General features: G+C 48.1%; 1 protein-coding gene and 1 long non-coding RNA gene across 3 annotated transcripts in view; one reads left to right on the top strand and one right to left on the bottom strand.

Moving 5' to 3' along the window:
* Positions 1-26,810, bottom strand: part of LOC149470567 (uncharacterized) — a 389,981-nt gene that overhangs the window by 17,880 nt on the left and 345,291 nt on the right. The gene's annotated exons all lie outside the window — the stretch shown is intronic.
* LOC149470570 (uncharacterized) overlaps positions 11,265-26,810 on the top strand; it is a 218,358-nt gene continuing 202,812 nt past the window's right edge. The window contains exon 1 of one of the 2 annotated variants that reach the window (XM_089662319.1): positions 11,265-11,565. The gene's annotated coding sequence lies outside the window, so the exon portion shown is untranslated. Of the gene's footprint in view, positions 11,566-15,068; positions 15,236-26,810 lie in introns of those variants that run through there. The other variant, XM_089662298.1, reaches the window with a different exon arrangement.

Genomic DNA, 26,810 nt, shown 5'->3' with positions numbered 1-26,810 from the left:
CACCCGAAGTAGGCAAAATTTCGGTTTCGCCGCGAATCGAATATTTCCTGAAATTCAACTCGAATTCCGGTTCGCCTGGTTCGATTCGCTCATCTCTAATCCCGATATTACAGAAGTCACATCCCTCGGATCACTGCTGCTGACGATCCCGATGTTACAGGAGTCACATCCCTCGGATCACTGCTGCTGACGATCCCGATATTACAGGAGTCACATCCCTCGGATCACTGCTGCTGACGATCCCGATATTACAGGAGTCACATCCCTCGGATCACTGCTGCTGACGATCCCGATATTACAGGAGTCACATCCCTCGGATCACTGCTGCTGACGATCCCGATATTACAGGAGTCGCATCCCTCGGATCACTGCTACTGACGATCCCGATATTACAGGAGTCACATCCCTCGGATCACTGCTGCTGACGATCCCGATATTACAGGAGTCGCATCCCTCGGATCACTGCTGTTGACGATCCCGATGTTACAGGAGTCACGTCCCTCGGATCACTGCTGCTGACGATCCCGATGTTACAGGAGTCACGTCCCTCGGATCACTGCTGCTGACGATCCCGATGTTACAGGAGTCACATCCCTCGGATCACTGCTGCTGACGATCCCGATATTACAGGAGTCACATCCCTCGGATCACTGCTGCTGACGATCCCGATATTACAGGAGTCGCATCCCTCGGATCACTGCTGCTGACGATCCCGATATTACAGGAGTCGCATCCCTCGGATCACTGCTGCTGACGATCCCGATATTACAGGAGTCACATCCCTCGGATCACTGCTGCTGACGATCCTGATGTTACAGGAGTCACATCCCTCGGATCACTGCTGCTGACGATCCTGATGTTACAGGAGTCACATCCCTCGGATCACTGCTGCTGACGATCCCGATATTACAGGAGTCACATCCCTCGGATCACTGCTGCTGACGATCCCGATATTACAGGAGTCACATCCCTCTGATCACTGCTGCTGACGATCCCGATATTACAGGAGTCACATCCCTCGGATCACTTCTGCCGACGATCCCGATATTACAGGAGTCGCATCCCTCGGATCACTGCTGCTGACGATCCTGATGTTACAGGAGTCACATCCCTCGGATCACTGCTGCTGACGATCCCGATATTACAGGAGTCACATCCCTCTGATCACTGCTGCTGATGATCCCAATATTACAGGAGTCACATCCCTCGGATCACTGCTGCTGACGATCCCAATATTACAGGAGTCACATCCCTCGGATCACTGCTGCTGACGATCCTGATGTTGCCAAGCTGCTTGGGGGGTGACATGGCAAGTACAGTCACATGTGGGGGGATCAGTGATATTGGGGGGCCATAACATGTTTTGGTGGTGCAGTTACACGTGGGTTCCAGTCACATGGGGGTGGGGATTTGCAGCAAGGGAGACTGAGCTTATTGCTAGGGGGGGATGTTTGCCTCAATGGGGGGCAGATCTTCACGGGGTACTGATCCTGGGGTGAGGGGGGTAATGACAAGGGGGGCAGATCTTCACGGCGGACTGATCTTGCTGGGGGGGAATGACAAGGGGGGCAGATCTTCACGGGGGACTGATCTAGCTGTGGAATAATGACAAGGGGGGCAGATCTTCAAGGGGGACTGATCTTGCTGGGGGGGGAATGGCAAGGGGGGCAGATCTTCATGGGGGACTGATCTAGCTGTGGAATAATGACAAGGAGGGCAGATCTTCAAGGGGGACTGATCTTGATGGGGGGGAATGGCAAGGGGGGGCATATCTTCAATGGGGACTGATCTTGCTGCGGGGGAATGACAAGGGGGGGCAGATCTTCAAGGGGGACCGATCTTGCTGGGGAATAATGACAGGGGGGGCACATCTTCATGGGGGACTGATTTTGCTGGGGAATAATGACAAGGGGGGGCAGATCTTCACGGCGGATTGATCTTGCTGGGGGGGAATGACAGGGGGGGCACATCTTCACGGGGGACTGATTTTGCTGGTGAATAATGACAAGGGGGGCACATCTTCACGGGGGACTGATCTTGCTGGGGGGAATGACAAGGGGGGAAGATCTTCACGGGGGACTGATCTCGCTGGGGAATAATGACAAGGGGGGCACATCTTCACGGGGAACTGATCTTGCTGGGGGGTAATGACAAGGGGGGCACATCTTCACGGCGAATTGATCTTGCTGGGGGGGAATGACAAGGGGGCACATCTTCACGGGGGACTGATTTTGCTGGGGGGTAATGACAAGGGGGGCACATCTTCACGGCGGACTGATCTTGCTGGGGGGGTATGACAAGGGGGGCAGATCTTCACGGAGGACTGATTTTGCTGGGGAATAATGACAAGGGGGGCACATCTTCACGGGGGACTGATTTTGCTGGGGAATAATGACAGGGGGGGGCAGATCTTCACGGGGGGCTGATTTTGCTGGGGAATAATGACAAGGGGGGCACATCTTCACGGGGGACTGATCTTGGGGGAATATGACAAGGGGGGGCAGATCTTCAAGGGGGACTGATCTTGCTGGGGGGGAATGACAAGGGGGGCAGATCTTCACGGGGGACTGATCTTGCTGGGGGGGAATGACAAGGGGGGCACATCTTCACGGGGGACAGATCTTGGGGGGGGGAAATGACAAGGGGGGCAGATCTTCACGGGGGACTGATCTTGGGGGGTTAATGACAAGGGGGGCAGATCTTCACGGCGGACTGATTTTGCTGGGGGGAATGACAAGGGGGGCAGATCTTCATGGGGGACTGATCTAGCTGTGGTTATGGACAAGGGGGACAGATCTTCACGTGCCACATTATTGGTATCAGTTGGGGGAGGAATAGTGCACCATGGTTGATGTTAGTGGGATGAATAGTGCCCCATCATTAGTATCAGTGACACCAATGATGGGGCACTATTCCTCCCACTTACACCAAAGACACTTAACATGCTGACCCCTGCGCCAGGGTAGGTGCTGCTGCAGGCAGCATACCTGGTTGCAGCAGCACCATCTGCACGGCACACTTACCGGGCCATCAGCTGTCCTCTTTCATTCACTCTGGCTGCTCCCTCACTCGATGTTGTGGGTCCGTTCGGCTCCGGCTCCTTGCATGTGATTGGCCGCCTGTGTGCCTTTCCTGAGCTACAGTTCTGTTGCCCAATCACCGGTGAGGAGGCGGAGGCGAGCAGCAGCGCGAACATGGAGTGAGGGAGCGGGCGGAGTGAATGAAGGAGCAGCGATTCCTGGACTGCATCATCGTGGGACTGGGACACGGAACCAGGTAAGACACAGCAGACCCCTTCCCGCTCCGGTACACAGTGTCCTTTCCATTGGCACCGCGCCAACCCCCTAAAAAGTTCCACCCTAGGTAAACGCCTTGTTTGCCTCGCAACAAATTCGCCCCTGGGTACAGTGACATGGTAGGGGGAGAGTTCAAATTTGAGTGGGGCAATGATATGGGGGTTGGCAGTGATATGGGGGGAGCATTAAATATGAGGCACATTGACATGTGGGGGCAGTGACATGGTGGGGCTTGACATGGGGAGGACAGTGACATGTGAGGGGGCAGTGACATGGGGAGGACAGTGACATGTGAGGGGGCAGTGACATGGTAGGTCCTGACATGGTGAGGAAAGTGACATATGGGTGGACAGTGACATGGTGGGTCCTGACATGGGGAGGACAGTGACATTGGGGGGTCAGTGACATGGGGAGGACAGTGACATTGGGGGGTCCTGACATGGGGAGGACAGTGACATTGGGGGGTCAGTGACATGGGTAGGACAATTACAATGACATGGGGAGGACAGTGACAATGGGGGGTCAGTGACATGGGGAGGACAGTGACATTGGGGGGTCCTGACATGGGGAGGACAGTGACATTGGGGGGTCAGTGACATGGGGAGGACAGTGACATTGGGGGGTCAGTGACATGGGGAGGACAATTACAATGACATGGGGAGGACAGTGACATTGGGGGGTCCTGACATGGGGAGGACAATTACAATGACATGGGGAGGACAGTGACATTGGGGGGTCAGTGACATGGGGAGGACAATTACAATGACATGGGGAGGACAGTGACATTGGGGGGGTCAGTGACATGGGGAGGACAATTACAATGACATGGGGAGGACAGTGACATTGGGGGGTCAGTGACATGGGGAGGACAATTACAATGACATGGGGGGTCAGTGACATTGGGGGGTCAGTGACATGGGGAGGACAATTACAATGACATGGGGGGTCAGTGACATTGGGGGGTCAGTGACATGGGGAGGACAATTACAATGACATGGGGAGGACAGTGACATTGGGGGGTCAGTGACATGGGGAGGACAATTACAATGACATGGGGAGGACACTGTGGTTGAGTTGTAGTCTGGATGTCGGTCAGTCTGTGTTGTCAGTTGCTTGTGCCCATGTTTTATGATCAGTTGTGGAGTGTTGCTCGTGTTTGCTAGGAGTCTGTGTTTTTGTTTGGGGTGCAGGAAATGTTTCATTTTGTCCTGTAATCAGGTTGAGGTGACGTGTGTCAGGTTGTCAGTCTGTTGTTTCTGTTCTGTTGGATTGGGATCATCCTTGGACTTCTGTAGGTAGATATGGGGGGGTGTCAGGCTCCTTGCGGTGTTGCTCTGTAATTCTTGGGTGTCATGGCCGGTGTGTTTAGTCTTCATGCTGTTGTATGTTACATTGTTCATGTATGTCTGTTATCCTGTGAAATATCATTGTTCTATTTGTTGGTTTCTAACTCTTCTCTTTGTTTTCTGTTTTAGGTCCAGGCTTTGTTCGCTGTATACAGCATTGTTGTTGCTATTGGGTGTGCCCTTGCAGATCTTCAATGGTCACACCAACCTGTGACGGGACGTGTACTTATCCGTGTGGATAGAGAACTTGGCTGATAATGGTGTATCCAGATCACCTTTCCAGAATTCTGCTCCTGTGACTTCTGGATAATTCATCTCCTTCATCTGTTTTCAGGCATCAATGTCTCACCTTGCAATAGTGTAGCCTACTTCCTCTGGTCAATAGCAGGAATAGACTCACCATTTTTAAACTCCGGCACTGCCCCAGGGCCAGGGGACAGTAGGGGGCCCCATGAGATGCCCCTGGTACCTTTTTCATAGGCTTTTTTGTTTGGGCAAGGACACAGGGGCCCCATGAGTCAACAGTCCACCCCTGGTCAACAGTGAGAAAAAATAAATGAATGGACTATTGTTGTTATAGCAGTATTCAAGCATTCATTTATTGTTTAATGTGGTTTTTTTTTATCTTTTATATGATTTAAAATATATTTTCTAACATTTTTTGAAATCAAATGTTTTTTGTTTCACCAATAAAAGGGCCATGGCCTATTGTATCCTACTATCTAGTCATGTTTTGTATGTATCAAGATTTTTATGGCTAATATTTAGATTTATGTTATGCTTATCCACTTGTTGTCTGCAAGGTTTTACCTCCATGACGACAGCCTTTCTAGCTATTCATTACAGCGCTACTTTAACTGGCCGTTGCAGAGTCATGTAATGTTGTAATACAATTGAATTTGATTACCAATATATATATAAATATTATTTTTATTATTTATTTACTTTGTATTATTTTGCATCACCACTGTTTATTTTCCATGATAAATTGATTTTAAAGGCTTAAGTTCTTTCAGCTTCATGCATTGTATGCATGCATTACAAAAACATGTATGCTGCAGTACAGCCATCCCCGCCAACCCCCCCCCCACAATATTTACTTGATCCCCATTGATATCAATGAATGGCCACAACAGCCTTGGCTGTCCCTTTTCTCTGCCTTGTCATTGGCTCCCACTGCTGTAAATCACAGGCAGTCATGTAATGAAGTAAGAGGAGGCGTGGCCAAGCCGAGGCCTGTGTGTGAATGGACACATGGACCATCATCTTGCCAATGCACCTGCTTGGGTGTCTCCATAGGAAGTTAAGTATCATTTTTTTTCTTAGTTTCAAAAGAAAATTAAACTTTCATATAGCTTTTGAAAAGACTGGAAATATGTAAAATTAAAAAATACTTTCTACTCCAATAAAATCCTATTTCTTTAGATGAATGTAGGCAATAATGGATCATCCGACATGTCTTTTCTATGTGTTATTAATTGGTTGGGGGGAACAATACAGTCTATAAACTATGTTCTATACAATATATCTGATCATTCTTCAGTCATGAGGAACTCTTGTCTTCTTTTTCTCGGGGCTCTAAAATGCCCAAATGATATCTGTATGGAAATTAGAATCTTTTTTTTTTTCTTTTTTTTTTGTTGATTAACTAATTGCCAACAGCAGATATCCGAATGACGGCTACACTGTGTCCGGCCAGTTCTGGGTGGACATCATATGACGTCCCCCCAGAACGCGCTCTCCTGGGCGCCCCCTGGTCCGCACACCTGGCGATCTCCGTGATCGCTGTGTTCTATGTACACGGCTGATCACGTAATGTGTTAAAAGGCCAATTATGCCTGGATTTCAGCACCTGATCAGCCGTGTCCAATGACACACTGATCACCGGGAAATGCCATTGCAGGTTCTCTTTCCTCACGCTGTCAGAGCACCAGGAAAGTACTGACGAGAACCGGCAGTTGTCAGAGCGGGGATCGGCGCCGATCATTAGGCCAGTGATGATCAGTGCCCAGCAGTGCCACCCACCAGTTACGCCCACCTGTGCCTAGCACTGCACCAATCTGTACACCCACCTGTGTCAGCCACCTGTGCCCAGCACTGCACCAATCTGTACACCCACCTGTGCCCACCAGTGCCACCCACCTGTGCCCACCAGTGCCACCCACCTGTGCCCATCAGTGCAGCCCAGCAGTTGCACCAGTCAGCGCCCAGCAGTGATGCCAGTCAGTGCCACCTATCAGTGCTGTCTATCAGTACCCATTATCAGTGCTGCCTATCTGTGTTACCTCATTAGTGCTGCCTATCAGTGCCATTGAGTGGTCCTGTAGGCAGGAAGGGGGTAGAAGTGTCCTGTAGGCAGGAAGGGGGTAGAAGTGCCCGGTAGGCAGGAAGGGGGTAGAAGTGCCCAGTAGGTGGGAAGGGGGTAGAAGTGCCCAGTAGGCAGGAAGGGGGTAGAAGTGCCCTGTAGGCGGGAAGGGGGTAGAAGTGCCCTGTAGGCGGGAAGGGGGTAGAAGTGCCCTGCAGGCAGGAAGGGGGTAGAAGTGCCAGGTGGGCAGGAAGGGGGTAGAAGTGCCCTGTAGGCAGGAAGGGGGTAGAAGTGCCCTGTAGGCAGGAAGGGGGAAGAAGTGCCCGGTAGTTAGGAAGGGGGTAGAAGTGCCCGGTAGTTAGGAAGGGGGTAGAAGCGCCCGGTAGGCAGGAAGGGGGTAGAAGCGTCCTGTAGGCAGGAAGGGGGTAGAAGTGCCCGGTAGGCAGGAAGGGGGTAGAAGTGCCCGGTAAGCGAGGGGTTAATGGAATTAGGTATCCATTCAATGTATCCTCTGATAATCATAGAGGCCATGAAATAATGTATCACTTTAATTCATGATACTGCAGAATGTGAAATTGTAGCCACTGAAATATCGGGGTGCCAATTGTGACCCCTAAATTGCTATAAACAAGAGATCCCTGTGCTCAAATCCATACAGCTAGTGCATGCATTTATCCATCAGGTGCTAAAGGGGTGTAACCACATTAACTCTAGAATTTCTGAAGGACCCTCTGCACACTGGTATATACCCTTTCAAGCAAACTATGCAACAAATAGGGATATTTGGTTCACACATATTGCAATACATGTTTAAGCTGCCAACTGCGTCAAAGTAATCCCTCTATGGCCAGTCCTACTCTGCCCTGCCTACGCAAGTGCTACTGTGGACACAATGCTAGCATAGGGGAAAAGACACAATGGGGAGAGCTACAAGGTTCAGGTCTGGCTACTGACCCAACAATACAACAAACAAGAGATCCCTGTGCTCAAATCCATACAGCTAGTGCATGCATTTATCCATCAGGTGCTAAAGGGGTGTAACCACATAAATTGCTATAACACGACCTACCAACCACAGACATCCACAACAAAACTACCACAAACAATTATTGACAGACTTCCGCCCCTTCTGCCATAAACAGCACCCCTACCAAAGTAACACCATCAAGTGACAGAACTGCAACTGCACTGACATCCGTGTACCCATATGAATGGCGTAGCGTGCAAAGGGTTATATATTGTGTACATGTGCCCCCCTTGTCATTCCCCCCCAGAAAGATCAGTCCCCCGTGTAGATGTGCCCCCTTGTCATTTCCCCCCAGCAAAATCAGTCCCCCGTGAAGATGTGCCCCCCTTGTCATTCCCCCCAGCCAGATCAGTCCCCCGTGAAGATGTGCCCCCCTTGTCACTCCCTCCAGCAAGATCAGTCCCCCGTGAAGATCTGCCCCCCTTGTCATTCCCCCCCAGCAAGATCAGTCCCCCATGAAGATCTGCACCCCTTGTCATTACCCCCCCCCCTCACCCAAGGATTAGTACCCCGTGAAGATCTGCCCCCCATTGACGCAAACATCCCCCCTAGCAATAAGCTCAGTCTCCCTTGCTGCAAATCCCCACCCCCATGTGACTGGCACCCACGTGTAACTGCACCACCAAAACATGTTATGGCCCCCCAATATCACTGATCCCCCCACATGTGACTGTACTTGCCATGTCACCCCCCAAGCAGCTTGGCGACATCAGGATCGTCAGCAGCAGTGATCCGAGGGATGTGACTCCTGTAATATCAGGATCGTCAGCAGCAGTGATCCGAGGGATGTGATTCCTGTAATATCGGGATCGTCAGCAGCAGTGATCCGAGGGATGTGACTCCTGTAATATCGGGATCCTCAGCAGCAGTGATCCGAGGGACGTGACTCCTGTAATATCGGGATCGTCAGCAGCAGTGATCCGAGGGATGTGACTCCTGTAATATCAGGATCGTCAGCAGCAGTGATCCGAGGGATGTGATTCCTGTAATATCGGGATCGTCAGCAGCAGTGATCCGAGGGAAGTGACTCCTGTAATATCGGGATCGTCAGCAGCAGTGATCCGAGGGACGTGAATCCTGTAATATCGGGATCGTCAGCAGCAGTGATCCGAGGGACGTGACTCCTGTAATATCGGGATCGCCAGCAGCAGTGATCCGAGGGATGTGACTCCTGTAACATCGGGATCGTCAGCAGCAGTGATCCGAGGGATGTGACTCCTGTAACATCGGGATCGTCAGCAGCAGTGATCCGAGGGATGTGACTCCTGTAACATCGGGATCGTCAGCAGCAGTGATCCGAGGGATGTGACTCCTGTAATATCAGGATCGTCAGCAGCAGTGATCCGAGGGATGTGACTCCTGTAACATCGGGATCGTCAGCAGCAGTGATCCGAGGGATGTGACTCCTGTAATATCGGGATCGTCAGCAGCAGTGATCCGAGGGATGTGACTCCTGTAATATCAGGATCGTCAGCAGCAGTGATCCGAGGGATGTGATTCCTGTAATATCGGGATCGTCAGCAGCAGTGATCCGAGGGAAGTGACTCCTGTAATATCGGGATTGTCAGCAGCAGTGATCCGAGGGACGTGAATCCTGTAATATCGGGATCGTCAGCAGCAGTGATCCGAGGGACGTGACTCCTGTAATATCGGGATCGCCAGCAGCAGTGATCCGAGGGATGTGACTCCTGTAACATCGGGATCGTCAGCAGCAGTGATCCGAGGGATGTGACTCCTGTAACATCGGGATCGTCAGCAGCAGTGATCCGAGGGATGTGACTCCTGTAACATCGGGATCGTCAGCAGCAGTGATCCGAGGGATGTGACTCCTGTAATATCAGGATCGTCAGCAGCAGTGATCCGAGGGATGTGACTCCTGTAACATCGGGATCGTCAGCAGCAGTGATCCGAGGGATGTGACTCCTGTAACATCGGGATCGTCAGCAGCAGTGATCCGAGGGATGCGAACCCTGTAACATCGGGATCGTCAGCAGCAGTGATCCGAGGGATGTGACTCCTGTAATATCAGGATCGTCAGCAGCAGTGATCCGAGGGATGTGACTCCTGTAATATCGGGATCCTCAGCAGCAGTGATCCGAGGGATGCGACTCCTGTAACATCGGGATCGTCAGCAGCAGTGATCCGAGGGATGTGACTCCTGTAATATCGGGATCCTCAGCAGCAGTGATCCGAGGGATGCGACTCCTGTAACATCAGGATCGTCAGCAGCAGTGATCCGAGGGATGCGACTCCTGTAATATCGGGATCGTCAGCAGCAGTGATCCGAGGGATGTGACTCCTGTAACATCGGGATCGTCAGCAGCAGTGATCCGAGGGATGCGACTCCTGTAATATCGGGATCCTCAGCAGCAGTGATCCGAGGGATGCGACTCCTGTAACATCAGGATCGTCAGCAGCAGTGATCCGAGGGATGTGACTCCTGTAATATCAGGATCGTCAGCAGCAGTGATCCGAGGGATGCGACTCCTGTAACATCGGGATCGTCAGCAGCAGTGATCCGAGGGATGCGACTCCTGTAATATCAGGATCGTCAGCAGCAGTGATCCGAGGGATGTGACTCCTGTAACATCAGGATCGTCAGCAGCAGTGATCCGAGGGATATGACTCCTGTAATATCGGGATCGTCAGCAGCAGTGATCCGAGGGATGCGACTCCTGTAATATCAGGATCGTCAGCAGCAGTGATCCGAGGGATGTGACTCCTGTAACATCAGGATCGTCAGCAGCAGTGATCCGAGGGATGTGACTCCTGTAATTGCAATCCAGCATGAAAGGAGTTAACACTTTCTCAGAGCGAGATCGCTGATCGTCTGCTTATGCCTGAAACTGGCACATGCGCAGATACATCAAGGGGGGCAGATCCTCAGCTTCCATATCAGACTAAGGGAAAATGGCCGCTGGAGGAGGGACAGGCGGGCTACAACAAAATGGAGGAGGGAGATCTAACCCACTGCACTGTAATGTGATAACTGTGTTTCATTGATAATAGACCAGGAAAAAATTGCCACCAAAGGAGGTACAGGTGGTCTACAAGAAAATGTAGGAGGGAGATCCACTGCACTGTAATGTGATAAATGAGATATAAATGAAATTAGACCAAGGGAAAATGGCCACCAAATAAAGGACAGACAAGCTACAACATAATGGCGCCCGATTAGTCTATTAAGGATTATAATGGTATATATAGGCAGCTGTACGTCCGATGGCCAACTCCTGAGGAAGTCACGTGATGTGATGTAACATGTAGAGTGGGACAATGACGTCAAGCTGTTAAATTAGAAGATTACGAGCTGCCATCATCTTTTGCTTTTCAGGTTTTTTCCCTCTTGTTTTATTCTATTCAGCTTTTTTTGTACCAGCACCATCTAGTGTCTGCTCTCCATACTGCACCCTCTGTATAAATCTGTCTGCAGTCACTTCCTGTCTGGTGTCACTTCCTGTCCTGAGAACACTTTCTTCCTCTCAGCCATTTTAGATCAGCTTCAAGAAGGTCCAACATAATCGGTCTCCATCCTGAACACACGGCCACCATAGGGCCAGCATGGGATCTTCTCCATGTCAGAGCACACGGGTAAGTCAGGTGGATCTCCTATTCCTGGTCCCAGCTCCTGTCCCTGCTATAGACGGACCAATCATCTGTGACTGAACCTTCCTCCTCGTCATCGATGATCTGGGTGTATTATTATTATTTATTCCAGGTACTTATATAGCGCCGTCAGTTTACATCTATATTGTACATTCCCATCAGTCCCCGCCCCCGAGGAGCGTACAATCTAAGGGCCCTAACTCACATCCATACATACACATACTAGGGACAACTTAGGAGACAATTCACCTCCCAGCATGTCTTTGTAGTGTGGGAGGAAACTATAGTACTTGGAGAAAACCCACAAAGGCACAGGGAGAACATGCAAACTCCAGGCAGGTGGTGCCATGGTTGGGATTTGAACCAACAACCCGAGTACTGCCAGGTGGAAGTGCTAACCACTCAGCCACTGTGCTGCCCCGTGCTGTATATATCTCAGCATCTACTTCTCAGTGTTGGTTTCCTCCTCATTGCTGGCCATTAAATGGGCCTCAGAATGGCTCCGGTATTCCCTCCTAGGAAGGACATTCAGGCCGATCTCCCACCATGTTCCTCTGATGTGTCCGAGACAGAATAACAGGAGAGACACCAGGAGAACCCGCTGGGACCTGACACTCCGAGAACCAGAGTTATGGTGGAGTATAGACCCTTCCTGAGATACTCCTCCCTGGGAACCGTCATACCTCCTTACTCCTCTCCTGTACATACCCATCACTGTCATACCTCCGTACTCCTCTCCTGTACATACCCATCACTGTCATACCTCCGTACTCCTCTCTTGTACATACCCATCACTGTCATACCTCCGTACTCCTCTCCTGTACACACCCATCACTGTCATACCTCTGTACTCCTCTCCTGTACATACCCATCACTGTCATACCTCCGTACTCCTCTCCTGTACATACAGATCACTGTCATACCTCCGTACTCCTCTCCTGTACGTACCCATCACTGTCATACCTCCGTACTCCTCTCCTGTACGTACCCATCACTGTCATACCTCCGTACTCCTCTCCTGTACGTACCCATCACTGTCATACCTCCGTACTCCTCTCCTGTACGTACCCATCACTGTCATACCTCTGTACTCCTCTCCTGTACGTACCCATCACTGTCATACCCCCCACACTCCTCTCCTGTACATACCCATCACTGTCATACCTCCGTACTCCTCTCCTGTACATACCCATCACTGTCATACCTCCGTACTCCTCTCCTGTACATACCCATCACTGTCATACCTCCGTACTCCTCTCCTGTACATACCGATCACTGTCATACCCCCCCACACTCCTCTCCTGTACATACCGATCACTGTCATACCTCCGTACTCCTTTCCTGTACATACTACTCACCATCGTATCATCTGCAACTCCTCTCTTACATTTACTACCTGCAGTTATGCTCTTCTTCTTAAATTGGGGAATAACTCGATGACTTACATACTTTTCAGACCTTGTGAAATATTCTTGGCTGTTTTGAAAATAATACACTTTAATTTGTATTTCATGATAAATCCGGCCTCATCTCTGCCTCTCTACCTGCAGCCTAACAATGAGGTGTGCATGCAGCCACTGATCTATTTCTGGATTTTGTCTCTCAGACATTCTAATGTTCATTTCTCCAAACGTCCTCCAGGACATCCTTCCTGAGACAGAGCTCCTCCCTCTCGGACAGGAAACACGTAAGCACAGTACTATAAAAGGCGGACCACCAGGCCTCCCTCCTGAGTTTTTAGTGTTTCCTCTGCAAGGATGGGTGCAGTCATCAAGGAACTGATTGTCGAATCCCTGGGCCCTAGAGCTTGCTGGTGGCTCCTGGTCTGTCTTACTTCCTCCTGCCCGATGTGATCCCTTCAGGGGAAGTGGGGCTGCGCTCCTGATATTTTTCCATGCCTCAGTGGATGATGACCATCGGGTGTGTCCTGGGGGATCCAGGACATTTGATGCCTGTCATTCTCCTTCCCGTGCGGGGGGGGCTCCAGCATCCGATGCACAGTGGGGCAGAGTGACTGCCAATCTGGCGTGCGAGTAGCTGCAACTTCTGGGTGCTGTCCAGGTACCAGAAGTTCCTGCTGCGGTGATGTCGTCAACGGGCGCCTGAGACTCATGGTTCCAGTCTCCATAGCAGCACTAGCATCTGGTTAGGCAGCCAGTCTGGTGTACAGACCCAGCAGAGCCTGTGGCGCCACCACAAGAGGGATGGATGGAAGGCACTGACAGTACTCAGGCATATCCTGGTCATTCAGGCACTGGCTCCTCTAAGGTAAGCTTGGGGACTCTGATCCCTCTTGCTGACCCTGGTGGGCACACTTCCTTTTCTTGCTCCCCCAGCACAGTGGTTTTGTATGAGGGGCCCTGGGCTGATTATTTTCTGTACTGTTTTTTTTCTTGCTTATTGTAGGTTAAAGTCCAGGACAAGGTGCAGAGTCAGACCCCCAAGAAGAAGTGTGCAGTTTGTGCAGCTAAATTGGGTTCAGCTTGGGAAAAACCCTTATGCTGCAATTGTGTGGCTAGGCTAATTAAGGATAAGTCATTTACAGCGTGCCATAAAGTGCTCACCTCCATTAAGGATGACATGTTGTCTACATTTCAATCCTTTAGATCCCTATTGGAAAAATGCAGCCACCACTGGATCCTTGGACCCAATCGGTGGGTTTGGAGGTAGCAGATGCATTAAAAGGGGAGGAGGACCCGGAGGAGGATCCTAGGTCCCGGGTAGATTCAGGCTCATAAGAGGAGGACGGTGATGTTTGCTCCTCCAGAGGTTCCAGGAACAAATTGCCCCTGGAAGATGTGGACAACCCCCTTAAAGCTATCTACAAAACCTTAGAGATCAAGGAGGAGGACGTTTGCCTATCTAAGCATGACCTCATGTATCAAGGTTTGCATGCTAGAAAGCCTAGTGTCTTTCCAGTCCATAGTTCCCTGGTTGATACCATTAAGCAGGAATGGGAAAGCCCTGAGAGGAAACCCTTTTTCTCAAGTAATCTTAATAGGAGGTTTCCATTTGAGGATAACAAGTCCCAGCAATGGAACAAGGTTCAGAAATTATACACCCCCTTATCTAAAGTCTCTAAAAGGACAGATTTAACATTTGAAGATATGGGGGCTCTGAAAGACCCTATGTATAAGAGGGATGAAGTCTTACTCCGCAGGGCCTGGAATTCTACTTCCATCAGCTTTAGGCCAGCTTTCTCGGCTACCTGTGTCACCAGATATCTGGAATGCTGGCTTACACAGTCACTTCTCTCGGCAGGAACCTCCAGGCAGCAAATCCTGAAATAATTTCCTTTGCTGTTTAAAGCAGTTGGTTTCCTTGTGGATGCCTCGGCCAAGTCAGTTAAGCTAGCGTCTTGAACCTCTGCCCTAGTGAATTCAGCTAAAAGGGCATTTTGGTTAAAAACCTGGGCAGGGAACTCAGCATTCAAACTGCACCTTTGTGCCTTACCCTTTATTGGCGATAATCTTTTTGGTCCAGGTCTTGAGGAGGTTCTGGAATGTACAGCCCATAACAAGAGGACATTCCCAGAGAGTAGGAAAAGGTCCAAAATGACTCCAGATCGTTGTGCAGGTCTGATCTGCAACTACAGGAAACGTTTGGTTGAGGGTATTGCTGCCAAAGGAGGGTCAACCAGTTATTAAGTCCAAAGGTACACATACTTTTTCCTCCCTGCACTGTGAATGTTTACATGTTATGTGCAATCAAACCATGGCAACATCTAATGTTTGTGTAGTATTATGTTCAGCAGACTGTGTTCTTCTATTGTTGTGATTTAGGTGACGTTCAGAGCACATTTTATGCCCAATTCATGCAAAACTCCACGTATTCCCAAGGGGTTCACATACTTTTTCTTGCAACTGTATAATGTCACAATATAGGTGCTGCCAGGGTGCCCAAATCTGTTATATCTCCCTCCCAAATATAGTACATTTCAGCCCCTCAAATAAAGTGCATTCCAGTCCCAATTTCATTAGCCAGTTTCCCCCAATTCCCTTAGCACATTGTAATTTAATTAATAAAGCTCAGCTCCCATTTCAGTAGTTGTTTCCCCCCTGTCAGGATGACCTTCCCCCCTGCTGCCTCTCGTCCTGCCGCGGCTTTTTGAAGCCGAACCACGCAGGACAAGAGGTGTGGCTCCTCTCACCTCCGCCACTATCTTCTCCCCATCCTGCGAGGCATTAGGGGAAAAGATAGTGAGGTTCACACCTGTCTGCGGAGAGGTACGAACCTCCTGCGGAGAGGTTCTGGACCGCGGTGTCAGAATGACGCCGCACGGTCCCGACATCTGCACTGCATGCACAGGGAGTTCCCGCTCTTGCGGATGCCACCGGACAAAGGCTGCGCTCCGTGTCCAGGGGGGCGTGCCTCTTTGCCGAGCAACGAGGCTCACTGCCCACGGCCCGCCCGCCATTGCCAGGACGACCAAGAAGCGTCCTGCATCGGTTTAAGAGACCGATGACAGGCTCTTCCCGGTCATCCATTTCACTGCCAAGCCACCGAGGGATCCCAGATGAGACGGGACTCTTGTGGCCACTCTGCATACACCCCCCCAACGGATAAGGGGAGCTGCCGCACTGCACACCCCAAAGCTAAGGGGGAGAATCATGCCAGCTGCCCACCGCAAGCCCCAGAGAAGGTGGAGACCTCCACAAGCTGCCACTCTGCAAGCCCCAAGGATAGGGGGAGAACTACACCAGCTGCCTTCTGCAGGCATCTAGGACTCGGGGGGATTATTACCATGGACTATGCCACGCATACTCCGGTTTCAGGGCAAGTACTTGATGTCATACTGCCTTGCTCCCTTGTGGACCCGGGCACCCCTGTCTGATCTGTGAGTGAATGCCCCCCTGTTTTCCCTGAACTGTTCTTGTACTCCCTCTCCACCTCCCTGTTTGGATTACAAACTGCTGTAGAGATTTTAACTTTGCCCCTGTGGCTGGACTACAATTATTTTTGGTCCTCTTCTTGCTATTTCCCATACTGGGCACTGCCACCCCCTTGCAATCCCCCATTGAGTGACTGCCATTTGTAATAATAAAGCTTTGTGTGTTTGCCATCTGCCTTGCGTGTTCTGTCCTGCCTACCCTCCGTCACAATATACCTTCCTGTTTCCTCTGCATATTACAGTGTCATGCCACCACTTATGTATGGGGCACTGTTAAACTGCATCTACCCCAGTCCATCCGTATCTTACCGAAACTTAGAGTGGTCTGGGGCTTCCTAACTTTGCTAAATATTTCCAAGCTGCACATCTTGCTCAACTCCCTAAATATCATGCAGTAAAAGTGACCCCCTCCTATGGGTCACTATAGAATCAGTAGATTGTATCCCCTCATCAGTTGCAAATTTACTATGGCTACACCCAAGAGATCGTCGCTCACTCCAACACCCAATTACTCAACACTACCCATCTATCTGGGGCAGTCTAAAGTTCTGATACACCTTACAGTCACCCCATAACCCACTCATGGCATACCTCCTCCATCCAGGCTTTTATCCGGCATGGATGCCTCCATCTTCTTTTCATGCTTGTCCTAGAGCTAGTCTAGTTCAACACCAGACTCCTTTATACCCTTCCAAACCCTATGTGACTCCAACAAAATCTCTACCTCTGAAATTTTTAGATATCTTCAGATCAAACACTTGTATTGCTCCCAGTTACACATGAACACCTCTGTCCTAGACATGACTAGGTTTGGACACATATGTAAATGTGACCCCCATGCCAGACTTTTGATTTCCACCTTATATGCACAGTTACCAGCTCCACCACCTTACACTTCCATACCATATACATCCAAGTGGTAATGGGATTTAAATCTTCATTTGAAAGCGATTGGGCAGACATATGGTCTGCTGCAAAATACTCCTCCCAAAATATAGTTGCTATGGAGACTAACCACAGCACTCTCATGCACTGGTACCTGGTCCCTTCCCGGATCACTAAATCCATCCCTAATCCCTGACTTGTTTATGTGGCTGCTCTGAAGCAGGTATCCACATGTGGTGGACCTGCCCGGTTGTTCAAACGTATTGGTGCAAAATATTCCATATGCCTACAGTTCTTTATGAAGAAGTTACAGTATATATATCCATCCGGCCACTGCCTCATTTAATAACAAGCCCCAAGAAGTATACCTTATGGCGTGTCTCCAAGCTATGGATGGAAGGAAAGGGATCACCCCACCGGCAAGTGAGAAGAAGGGAGCATGAGTCAGAGCGATTCCAGTGTCAGCCAATACAAGTAAGGGGATGGATGCAGTGTGACCAAGTCCCAGTGGGTGGGGTGAAATGCATCAGAGGGCATGGCTAGAATGGCAGCTGAGGCCATTCCTCAACACTGGACTTGGTCGGTTGACCAGCGTCCATTCCTTTACTTGCATAAGGCCCAAGAAGTGACACACTGGCAATTCAAACTACTCCTGTAGGTCACCACCACGGCTTAGCAAACCATAGCGAAGGCCTGGAAATCCCCCCACCTCAATACCACTGAAACTAAGAATAGTGTCACTCGAGCCACGATACATGTCAAAGTAGAAGCCGTCCTATTAGACAGCGTGCATAAAAATGAACAACTATGGCAACCATGGGTTGAACATTTCCTACCCTCAAACTCTGATGAAACCTTACTCTCTTTGTAGTCCTGAGTCCATTAGGTAACCCACTACTCAGTTGCTGCTCTATACAGGCACACACCCTCCCCCCTGGGGACCTCCTCTCCTCCCCCCTTATCTGTACCCCTTTCTTCACTACTCTTGCTCTTATCTCTCCATTGCTCTCTTCCTTTTCACCTTTCCTCTCATTAGCTCTTTATCCCTTATGGGGTTTTCCCAATTGGGGCAACCTACACTATCAGTTTGAATTTTCAGTGAGGCGGACAGGTCACCCACTCGTCTGCCACTGGTATCTGCATACAGGTTGAAGTACTAAATCTATACTCCCACTGTGAGAGTACCAGAAATGATATTATAGAGTATATAACATGTGCCAGTCTCTACATTCACTCCCCCCTTGATACTATAGCACTGTTATCTCTTGCTGATGTTAAAGCAGAGCTCCACCCAAAAGGGGAAGTCCTGCTTCAACTAGTTGCCGACCGCAGGTAGCCAAATGACGACTGCACTGCGGCAGGCCAGTTCTGGGAGGCTGTCATATGACGTCCTCCCAGAATGCGCTCTCCTGCATGCCCCTGGGGGCGCACACCTGGCGATCTCCGTGATTGTTGTGTTCTATGACACGCTGGTCATCGAGAAATGCAATTGCCGGTTCTAGACTGCACTTTCCTCACCCTGTCAGAGCATGAGGAACGTACTGCCGGCAGTTGTCAGAGGAGGGATCATCAGTGCCCTGAGGATCGGTGCCCATCAGCGCCACCCACCAGTTCCACCCACAAGTGCCCATCAGTGCCACCCACCTTTGCCCAGCAGTGTCACCAGTCAGTGCCCAGCAGTGCTGCCTATCAGTGACTATCAGTACCCATTATCAGTGCCGCCTAACAGTGCCAGCTCATCAGTGCTGCCTCATCCAACAAGATAAAATGAGCGCTGGATAAACATAGAAATGGAGCAGCTGGCATGAAAGGTAAGAACCTCAAAACCCTCTAATCAATAATAAATAAAACACATGCAGCGCTAAAGGTGTGAAAAAAATGTAAAATCCTAAATATCATGAATGAAATGTATGTAGATACAATGGATAATATAAAAGTGACCAACTATGATCTCCATATCAATTATAGTGACATAAATAAATACACGCACTGAGGCGTATGGTGGAGTATAGATGTGATAAACGTCCCAAGTTGGCGTTTCAAAGTGCATACATGAAATATAAAAACGGTTAGTCTCTAATCCGTGTAATCAGTGCTGCCTATCAGTGCCCATCAGTGCTGCCTATCAGTGCCCATCAGTGCCGCCTCATCAACGCACATCAGTGAAGGAGAAAAATTACCTTCAATTTGCAATATTTTATAATAGAAACAAAGAACTTTTTTTTTCAAATGTTTTGCTATTTTATTGTTTATAGCGCTAAAAATAAAACAGCCAATGGGGAGTAAATACCAACAAAAGAAAGCTCTATTTGTGTGACAAAAATGATAAAAATTTCACACGAGTACAATGTTGCATGACCGCGCAATTGTCATTTAGTGTGGCAACGCTGAAAGCTGAAAATTGGCCTGGTAAGGAAGGGGGTATAAGTGCCTGGTCGGCAAGTGGTTAAGGACCCAACTGGCACCTTTTTGGGGGGGTAACCAAAATTGACAGGTACCCGCTCCCACTTCTGTAAGTGGCTTCCAGTTTGGGGAGCTCATTTAGAAGAAGCCATCAGCTAGAATCAAGCTCACTACTCTACAGTATGGTGAAGACCAAGGAGGCCTAGCAATACCAAATGTTAGACTTTATATTATAGCTGCCCAACTTCAACATCTTACCAGGTGGGACTTAGTAGACACATTAGATCCCATCCATTGATTGTTACTTCCATCAGATACAGATTTCACATCACTCTCACACTTGTTAATGGGCTTCAGATGGCACCAGTGGGAAAGGCATGATCTCTCATATATTTATTCCAGTCTTTTGACTCTTGCCGAAGACTTATAGAAAGAAATGGGAAACAGAGAAAATAATAGAGAGTGGTGGGAGGTGATTGTAACCTCCATACCTCTCATCTCTCTGTCCTCTTCACAGAAACTTAGTCATTTCTTTTGCATAGAGCTTTCAGGACTCCAGCTCAATTGTTCAGTTAGGACAGGAGGGATTTCCCCTTATGACCCCAATTGTAGCGGTGATGTCGAGGATTTGATACACGTTTTGGAGATGTCCAAAATTATTCAAAAAGTGGAACAATATGACCAGTATTGTAATGTTGGTGTTCAATATTCCTCGGGTGTGCCTCTTGGTCTCAATAGAGGAGGAATTATTTACACCTCCTCCTATTACAAGTCATATAGCAATAGTGAGGCTGCTTGACCATAAAAAATATCCCGATCTTGGCTATCATCTCAAACTCCCAGCAGACACCAGTGAATTGAGCAGGTGATCTCCACATCAACATGTGAAAAAACGAACGTATCAACATTGTTATTCCCCCAAGAAATGTATGTCTCTCTAGCAGAACTGGCTGGATACTCCTTGCTCTCTCTTAGTTAGTTCTTCATAGGCTTTTAAAATCTTAGCTCTTTTAGCCCCATAGAAGGAGAACGGCCAGTTGTATCCTACTGAATGGTGACTACATTGAAGACCCATACTTGGGGAATGATCCTGTAGACACAGGCCTCATTGAATGGTGTCCGCTATCTATGTACAGTTGTGTTCAAAATAATAGCAGTCAGACATCACTAACCGGATCAATCACTGTTTTTGGTAGAAATTATATTTCTACATGGCAAATAATTTACTAGCAGGTGTAGTAGAGTCATAGAAATCCAACAGACCCAACAGTCATGACATGCATGCTGCTGATTCTGTGTCATTGAATCACTCATTGAAAGGGGCGTGTTCAAAATAATAGCAGTGCGGAGTTCTATTAGTGAGGTCATTCATTCTTTGAAAAACAGGTGGCAATTATTGCCCTTATTTAAGGAAGGAAGGCAGCAAATGTTGGACATGCTGGTTACAGTGCATTTCTCTCTGAAATTCTGAGGAAAATGGGTCGTTCCAGACATTGTTCAGAAGAATGACGTACCTTAATTAAAAAGTTGATTGGAGAAGGGAAAACATAGAAAGAAGTGCAGAAAATGATCGGCTGCTCAGCTAAAATGATTGCAAATGCTTTAAAATGGCAACCAAAACCTGAAAGACGTGGAAGAAAGTGAAAAACTACCATTGGAATGGATAGAAGAATAGCCAAAATGGCGTGGACTCAGCCAACAATCAGCTCCAGGAAGATGAAAGAAGGTGTGACGTTCCCTGTGAGGACTGTTACAATTAGAAGATGCCTATGTGAAGCCAAGCTATCTGCAAGAAGTCCCCGCAAAGTCCCACTGTTGGGAAAAAGACGTGCTGAAGAGGTTACAATCTGCCAAAGAGCACATTGACCGGCCTAAAGAGAAATGGCGCAACATTTTGTGGACTGATGAAAGTAAGATTGTTCTTTTTGGGTCTAGTGGGCGGAGACAGTTTGTCAGACGACCCCCAAACACTGAATTCAAGCCACAGTACACTGTGAAGACCGTGAAGCATGGCGGTGCAAGCATCATGATATGGGGATGTTTCTCATACTATGGTGTTGGGCCTATTTATCGCATACCAGGGATCATGGATCAGTTTGAATCCATCAGAATACTTGAAGAGGTCATGCTGCCTTATGCTGAAGAGGAAATGCCCTTGAAATGGGTGTTCCAACAAGACAACGACCCCAAACACACCAGTAAACGTGCAACATCTTGGTTCCAGACCAACAAGATGGACGTTATGGAGTGGCCAGCCCAATCCCTGGATCTTAATCCAATAGAAAACTTGTGGGGTGACATCAAAAATGCCGTTTCTGAGGCAAAACCAAGAAATAGAGAAGAACTGTGGAATGTGGTCCAATCATCCTGGGCTGGAATACCTGATCACAGGGGCCAGAAGTTGGGGGACTCCATGCAACACAGATGTACAGCAGTTCTCAGAAACAGTGCGACTACAACCAAATATTCATGAAGTCATTCAAAGGAAAGCAAAATCTTCAAACATTTCTCAGTTTATATAGTGAATGTTTGAGTTTGAAAAGAAGAATACAAACACGGCCATTTTTTTTTGAACCGTCTAATATTCACTTTTCTTCCATTTTTTAGAGGAACAACACAAATTTGATGTATTTTCTTCATGTTGTGATTTGGAATAGAATGTGTCGTGTTCCCAATGCATTTGTGTGGATGGAAATAAAAGGATTAGAAGGATTTTCAGCTTTAGTCACTTTTTCCAACACACTGCTATTATTTTGAACACAACTGTATGTACTGGGGGGAGTTACTTGCCGTGTACAGCTGAATTGTTCTAGGCTGTTTCTTCTTTTCTCTGTTCATTTGTTTATAAAAGGTAAAAGTGACACCATAGACAAAGCAAGTTATTGTTCTGTATGATCTGTAACAGTGCCACAACTGCCTATACGTGAGAATGTATGACTCCATTGTCTGGGCTGAATGTTGGGAATACTGTGCGCACTTATAAACTTTATTAATAAAATCTATTTGATTAAAAAAAATACTGTAGATAATGCTGTACATATTCTTTCTATTCATAAGATATATTTAGTAATGAACATTAAAAATAGAAAGCAACTTTATGTAGCCCTTTATATAGAATTATTATTTTTTTTTTTTGTACAGGTGGATTGATGAACCAAGTTTTCGGTCATGTTGGTTTTCATGAATACAGCTGAGTCACATGGAAAACAAGACATATGGATGTCTTATTTGACTGAAAGTCTTTATTGCAGTTCACTGGAGGATTCCCATGGGATACAAGTCATATCTGTGTTTTAAAAGTCATGGTTTGGATTCTCTTCCACATTGATCCAGCAGGAGAAAAGTAATTTCAGTGTTCTGGAAGTGACAATGGCTTTACAATAAAGTCCAACCCAAGTATACATAAGAGGAGTCATTTCAAACTACTTCTTATTTGGAGATTTTACAATGGAGAGAAAATATATCACACACCAGAAGGTTCACAATGGAGAGAAGCCATATCATTGTTATGAATGTGATAAAGCTTTTATAAAGAAGTCAAATTTTGTCAGACATCAGAGGATTCACACTGGAGAGAAGTCATATCAGTGTTCTGAATGTGATAAAGCTTTTACACGGAAGTCAGATCTTATCAGACACCAGAGGATTCACACTGGAGAGAAGCTATATCAGTGTTCTGAATGTGATAAAGCTTTTACAGATAAATCACATATTATCCCACACCAGAGGATTCACACTGGAGAGATGCCATATCAGTGTTCTGAATGTGATAAACCTTTTAATCAGAAGTCAAATCTTATCAGACACCAGAGGATTCACACTGGAGAGAAGCTATATCAGTGTTCTGAATGTGATAAAGCTTTTACACGGAAGTCAGATCTTATGAAACACCAGAGGATTCACACTGGAGAGAAGCCATTTTAATGCTCTCAATGTGACAAAGTTTTACAGTTAATGCCGGTCTAATCTATCACCGGAGGTTTCATAAATTTCTGCATTGATTAAATTCTGGAGGAAAAGGAATATTAAAGAAGTTTCAGGTGTCACAAGTTAGTTTCACATCCCCAATGTCATCCCACAAGCTAGAGAAGAAGGGAAAAGATAAAATGTTACTAACTAAAATCTGTGAGCAAACTGGAATGTAATGATTGGATGAACTGAGTTTAGTGCTTATGTCCATCAAGCACACAACTAGAAGGGATTTGAATATTTTATCTTTTGACATTTTTTGATGAGGAGAGGGACTGATGGTTGTGTTATTGATCTTGATGGAGAAGTCAGGGAGGGGGCACAGGCTGGGGGGAATACTAAGAGCTCAGTTTTGTTAAGATTGAGTTTGAGGAAGTGGAGTGACATCCATTCCGATATGTCGCTTAGTAGGTTAGTAATGCAAGAGGAGACTGAAGGGGCGAGGTGAGGAGGAGACTGAAGGGGTGAGGTGAGGAGTAGAAAGATAGATTTGTGTGTCATCAGCATAGAGAAGGTACTTAAAACCATGGCAGTAGGGGAAGGAGGTGTAGATGTAGAAGAGTAGGGGTCCAAGAATGGAACCTTGAGGTACCCCTACGGAAAGAGGGAGTGGAGAGGAGGAGGCAGAGTTATAGTTAACGCTGAACAAGCTCTGCAATAGGTAGGAGAACCAGGAGAGAGCAGAGTCTTGGAGGCCAACTGAGTGGAGTTTTTTTAGGAGGAGGGGTTGGTCAACCATATCAAAAGCTGCAGAGAGGTCAAGTAGTAAGAGTATGGAGTAGTGGCCATTGGTTGGGATGAGTATGGAGTAGTGGCCATTGGTTGGGATGAGTACGGAGTAGTGGCCATTGGTTGGGATGAGTACGGAGTAGTGGCCATTGGTTGGGATGAGTACGGAGTAGTGGCCATTGGTTGGGATGAGTACGGAGTAGTGGCCATTGGTTGGGATGGGTACGGAGTAGTGGCCATTGGTTGGGATGAGTACGGAGTAGTGGCCATTGGTTGGGATGAGTACGGAGTAGTGACCATTGGCTGGGATGAGTACGGAGTAGTGACCATTGGCTGGGATGAGTACGGAGTAGTGACCATTGGCTGGGATGAGTACGGAGTAGTGACCATTGGCTGGGATGAGTACGGAGTAGTGACCATTGGCTGGGATGAGTACGGAGTAGTGACCTTTGGCTGGGATGAGTACGGAGTAGTGACCTTTGGCTGGGATGAGTACGGAGTAGTGACCATTGGCTGGGATGAGTACGGAGTAGTGACCATTGGCTGGGATGAGTACGGAGTAGTGACCATTGGCTGGGATGAGTACGGAGTAGTGACCATTGGCTGGGATGAGTACGGAGTAGTGACCATTGGCTGGGAGGAGTACGGAGTAGTGGCCATTGGTTGGGGATTAGTACGGAGTAGTGGCCATTGGTTGGGGATTAGTACGGAGTAGTGGCCATTGGTTGGGGATTAGTACGGAGTAGTGGCCATTGGTTGGGGATTAGTACGGAGTAGTGGCCATTGGTTGGGGATGAGTACGGAGTAGTGGCCATTGGTTGGGGATGAGTACGGAGTAGTGGCCATTGGTTGGAATGAGTACAGAGTAGTGGCGATTGGTTTTAGCAGTTAGATCATTAGTGAGGTTTAGTAGGGCAGTGTCAGTGGAGTGTAGTGATCGAAAGCCAGACTGTAAAGGGTCGAGAAGATTGTTGTGGGTGAGGGAGGAGCTCAGGCGATTGTAGACTGAGCGTTCTAGGAGTTTAGAGGTAAATGGCAGCAGGGAGATGGGTCTTAAGTTGTTCAGGTTGGTGGGGTCCAGGGAGGGTTTTTTAAGTATTGGAGTGATGTGTGCATGCTTTAGAGGGGAGTGGAAGGTACCAGTAGAGAGTGAGAGATTGAAGATGTGAGTGAGGGAGCATAGGATGGAAGAAGAGGGTGACTGTAGTAGTTGTGAGGGGACAGGATCCAGGGGGCAGGTAGTGAGATGGGCTTCTGAGAAACCTTAGTGACCTCTTCGGTAGTAGGAAGGTCAAAAGAGGAAAGTGTTGAGGGAGATTTAGTATAGGGTATGCTAAGTGGGATGGATGTCTGTGCAGTGGAGATGCCCCTATGAATTGCATCAATCATGTTTTTGAAATGATTTGCAATCTCGTGAGCAGTGAGTGAGGTACTGGGTGGAGGTGGAGAAAGTTGAGAGTTAGAAGTAGAGAAGAGACGACGAGGACTGGATGACAAGCTATTGATGAGAGTGACAAAGTAGGCTTGTCTGGCAGCATGGAGGGAGGAATTGTATGTGAAGAAAGCAGATTTATATCGGGTGAATGCTTGGTGAGATTTGGTTTTACGCCACATTCGCTCCAGCACACGACTATGTCTATAAGATCTCTGGTGTTGTCAGTCTGCCAAGGTTGTAATGGTCGGGGCCTGATGCTTCGTGTGGTTAGAGGAGCAAGTGAGTCTAATGTGGATGAAAGTGAACTGTTGTAGACAGCAGTGGTCAGGTCAGGGCAGGACAGGGGAGAGATTCTGTCAGAGTTGGTCAGTTGCAGAGTGGAAAGGAGAAGGGTTCAAGTTGTGAAGGTTTCTGCAGGTGATTGCTGCTTGGAGGGATAAGTGTTTGAAGATGAGGACACTGTGAAGGTGATGAGATTGTGATCATAGAGAGGAAAGGGGGTGTTAGTGAGGTTGTAGGATATCATCTCATGGGTGACAACCTTTCAGGCAGGTCTGCGGCTGTGACACCAGCTAGAAAGAAGTCTCTGTTCAGTGAGAAAACAACATCCCAAGCTGATGCAGGCCTTCCAATACTGAGTTACTGCTGATTTAGGGGATGTATTCAGCAGTAAAACGTAAGCCCAGCTGGCCACTTGTGTTCCATGTGGTTCTGCCAAATGGGATTCCATCAGGTGAAGATCAGAAATCCTTGTTCCATGTTTTCTCTTTCCAGCTATTACTCCTCTCCATAGACTAATCACACAATACAACTGCCAGAGATCTGAACTTACAAAGTGCTGAGTGTGCGGTCATATTCCTACCACTTCTTCCGGGGGACTGACATTCCTCTGATTGGGGTTCACAATAATCACTCTGA

Source organism: Staurois parvus, unplaced genomic scaffold, assembly GCF_062004578.1.
Source record: "Staurois parvus isolate SC_StPar_1 unplaced genomic scaffold, SC_StPar_1.0 ptg000038l, whole genome shotgun sequence".
NCBI classification, from domain to species: Eukaryota; Metazoa; Chordata; class Amphibia; order Anura; family Ranidae; genus Staurois; species Staurois parvus.
Note: the sequence above shows the minus strand (reverse complement) of the source record. Positions and strands in the feature narration are given on the sequence as shown.